Source organism: Lactuca virosa, chromosome 1 (genome assembly GCF_052849685.1).
Source record: "Lactuca virosa cultivar CGN04683 chromosome 1, Lactuca_virosa_CGN04683_v6, whole genome shotgun sequence".
NCBI lineage: Eukaryota > Viridiplantae > Streptophyta > Magnoliopsida > Asterales > Asteraceae > Lactuca > Lactuca virosa.
In genome coordinates, this window is record NC_136426.1 from 160,950,254 (window position 1) to 160,954,126 (window position 3,873).

At 33.2% G+C, this 3,873-nt stretch overlaps 1 pseudogene; it reads right to left on the reverse strand.

Annotated features, from left to right (window-relative positions):
• Nucleotides 1-515: 515 nt before the first annotated feature.
• LOC145123076 (zinc finger BED domain-containing protein RICESLEEPER 2-like) lies at nucleotides 516-2,278 on the reverse strand (annotated as a pseudogene).
• Between the last annotated feature and the right edge of the window lie 1,595 nt (nucleotides 2,279-3,873).

The window sequence follows — 3,873 nt, forward strand, 5'->3', positions numbered from 1 at the left end:
GGATTATGGAGGTTGGTCATGAGTAGGGGTGTAAACGATCTGAGCCAAATCGAGTACTAGAAAGCTCGAAGCTCAACTCGACTAAAATAATCGAGCTCGAAGCTCGTCTTGAACTCGACTCGAGCCTTGATTTTAAGCTTGAGCTCGGGTTCGTGAAATACTCAATAGTCTCGAGCTTGGCTCGGCTCGGCTCAACTAATTTTTTTTTAAATCAGTAAATTGAGTAAGAAATATTAAACTATTCCATATATAGATGTTCAAACTACCAAAAAAAATCACAATTAACCGCCTAATATCAATATAACATCTTCCATAGTCCATATATGTCATAACTTTTACATACTTCCAAAATACCAAAAATAAACATTCTTCAATGCAAAATAGCATCAACCATTCAGGCATCTATCTCATTTTTGCATACTTTCAAAACATAAAAAACAAACATTTTTCCATGCAAAACAACTTTTAAGACATAAAAAATGGACAAACTCAACACCAAAACAACTTAGTCTCTTCTACCTGTTGAAATAACAACAAACAATAACTATTTAACAATTATGTAACCTAAAAACAACTCCAAAATAAAAAAAAAACAGCAAAAAATTGCCAGAAAAAGTTTAAAACGGGGAAAAAAACTGCAAAAAGAAAAAATAGAAAAAACAAAAAAACTGCAAAAAAGAAAACAGCCAAAAAACAGCCAAAAAAAACGATAACAACTTTCAACATTTTAAATAAACTTACTTATCATGGAATGAGAATATTGATCGCCATTTATTGCTTCTCTTTCTGAAATGTATAAATAGAAGAACAATAAATATAACTAAAATTAGAAAAAGACGTTAAAGGTGATGAGAAACAAATAGTCATGCCTTTTTCATTCTTTTCAAACGATAGAGGTTTTGACACCAATCTCCACCACAAAGTAAGACTTCTACAGTTTCGGTAGCTAATGATGCTCTATATGTGTCAATAACTCTACTACCCGCACTAAAAGTAGCTTCTAATGCAACAGTGGTGATAGGAATTGCAAGTATATCACGAGCCATGTGTGACAATATATGATACTTTAACGAATTTGACAACTACCATTGTAAAGCGTCAAATGGTATTGGATTCTCTTCACAAATGTAACAACGCTCTTCAAGATAATTATCTAACTCAGATTTTTGTGGTTGTATATTTTCAACTGTTCATACAAATTGAGCAAACTCAGACCACCTGGAAGAAGAGGCTTGAATTGTCACATTGTTTCCTCTTAAACCAACACTTTCACCATTTCCTTCACCACTACTAGAGTAATACTAATATGTATATTTTTTTATACAATTCATATAAAGCTTTTTTTTTCACTTTGTCTATATTTTCACGAGCTTCATCTGCGGGATACATCCTAGGAATTTAAAACTTAGTAACTTTCATTTTGCACCTAAGATCTAAAATAGCACCAACAGACATCATCAAGTTGCAATCTCCCTAATATTTATAAAAGTTTTGTTTCATGCACTCAACCAAGTCATGAACAAACTCATCTTCATTAGGATCTTGGAACTTCTTATCCAACAAAACTTTGATGTTAAAAACTTCATTAAGAAATAAGTTTGAAGTAGGATACTCACTCCCAGAGATGATATTAGTTGCAGAGTCAGAAACTTCTAGGATTTCACATACCTTTTCCACCTTCAACCAATTGTCACTGTTGGGACAACAAATATAGCGTAGCTCTCTTTCTTTGTACATTGGAAACACCTCTTTAAATTTGATTGTTGCTGACAACATTTGATATGTTGAATTCCATCTTGTCTTGCATTCAAAAAATAAGTTTTCTATGTGGCAATTACAATTGTTGCACAATCTCTGTAAACAAATTAAATCTCCCTTCAATTTGATTGATAAACATGACAGTTTCGTGAATATCCTCAATAATATAGCTAACTCTAGAAAGTCCATCTTGAACCATAAGATTCAAGATGTGTTCACAACAACGTACATGAAACAACTTTCCTCCACAAGACAAATTTTTAACCCTTAAAAAAGTTTCACTTAGGATCCTAATAGCCGAATCGTTATTTGAGGCACTATTGAAAAAAATAGTGAACACCTTATTCTCGATGCTCCAATCCCCAAAACACTTGTAAATATTGTCAGCGATCTCAAGCCTACGATGAGGAGGAGGTAAGTGAATAAAGTTAAGAACACATTTTTGTAATTACGAATTAGAATTAACAAAATAGCATGTAAGAACCATATACCCGATCTTCTGCTTGGTAGATTTCCACATATCTACGGTCACACTAATCTTCGAAATAGACTTTAATAAATTCTTCATCATGTTCTTTTCTATCGCAAGAATTTTTCACAGTCTTTTTTAATGGAAACACATGAGATAGTTTCCCATTCAAGAATTCCATGCTTTTGCATCATGTTATATCCTTCTTCCTAAACAATTGTGAAAGAATAATCATGCATATGTATCCAATGTGCAACAGACTCTCTCATTTTCATCATATCAAACTTTCCATAAGTAAGGGCGAGATTGACATGTTTTTCTTAATTACATATTGAATAAACTACTTGCAAAGGGATGTATTGTTGTTTCAAGTCATGAGCTGCTTTTGGGCCACATGTCTTCAAGTGTTATTTCAAATGACTAGTACTCGAGCTTGATAATATGGTGAGTCTACTTTTACAAAATCTGCATTATGCTTTCTTGGTCCCATCAGGCATCTTAACTTCAGTAAAATAGTCCCATACCGGAGAAGTCTTTGCTCCTTTCTTCCTTTCAAAATGGGACTTTTCTTCATTTACATTTAGTTCATTATTAGTAGAATGGGTGTTTCTGTCATTTACCAAACCATCATTCTCATGTTGCGAGTTTGGAGCTGATGAAACATTAATAGGTATGATTGAATACATATGCAAATCTATAAAACAACATTAAAAAGCCATAAATTAATAATAAAGAAAAGGGAAATCGATATTGCTTTCATAATCTATAACGATTTCATACACATTAGACAATATTCGATAATGCAACAAGTATTCCAACATTTGAATAAGAAAGAAAAGTGAGATCAGTATTGATCTCATAGATCCCACTGAGTCAAAGTGAATGAAGATAAAAAGAGAAAAAAGAAACGAAGATGCAGAGTAAGTGTAAAACAATGATTATTGAAGCTAAGAGACAACATCAATATTGATTATTGAAGCTAAGAAAAAAAATCAGTACGTCTCTTTTGCAGAGATATATAATCGGTACTACAAAAATAATCAGTACTGAAACAAGAATCTATAATAGAATAATGATTTATTTGAATAAGAAAATAAATGAAATCAGTACTAAACTACTATTATTGAAGCTAAGAAAACAAAAAAGGAAAAAGAGTAGACTTGGCTTACTTGATTATTGAGTCGGGGATGCAGAGCCAAGGAGGAGCACGACGACGATGAGAGGTACTAGTAGCGGTAGACCGATTGTAGTAAGCATCGGAAGGGAAGGTGGTTAGAGGTAGTCATTGGTGCGTCGTGAGAAGGAGAAATGGAGATGAAAGTGGAGGTTCACGACTGGTGTGGTGTTGATTAGAATTTAGGGTTCTCAAAAAAATTGAACTGGCACCTTCCTAAAAGGTACAAGTGTAAAAGTCCTTAAATTGTTTTATTGGTAATTATTGATGGGTTTGAGCCATAAGAACATTCCTATGTGCACATACAAACCCTAATGCTTGGATCTAGGTTTCTCTAATGAACATGCTTTTCATCCAAGACTTGCAAACCCTAGATCTATGGTATACAATTCGAAATTGACAATACAAAAGAGATCTAGATAATTACCTCTTCTTGAAAGCTTGAATCTTGTTATCCTTGGAGCTTAGAGTC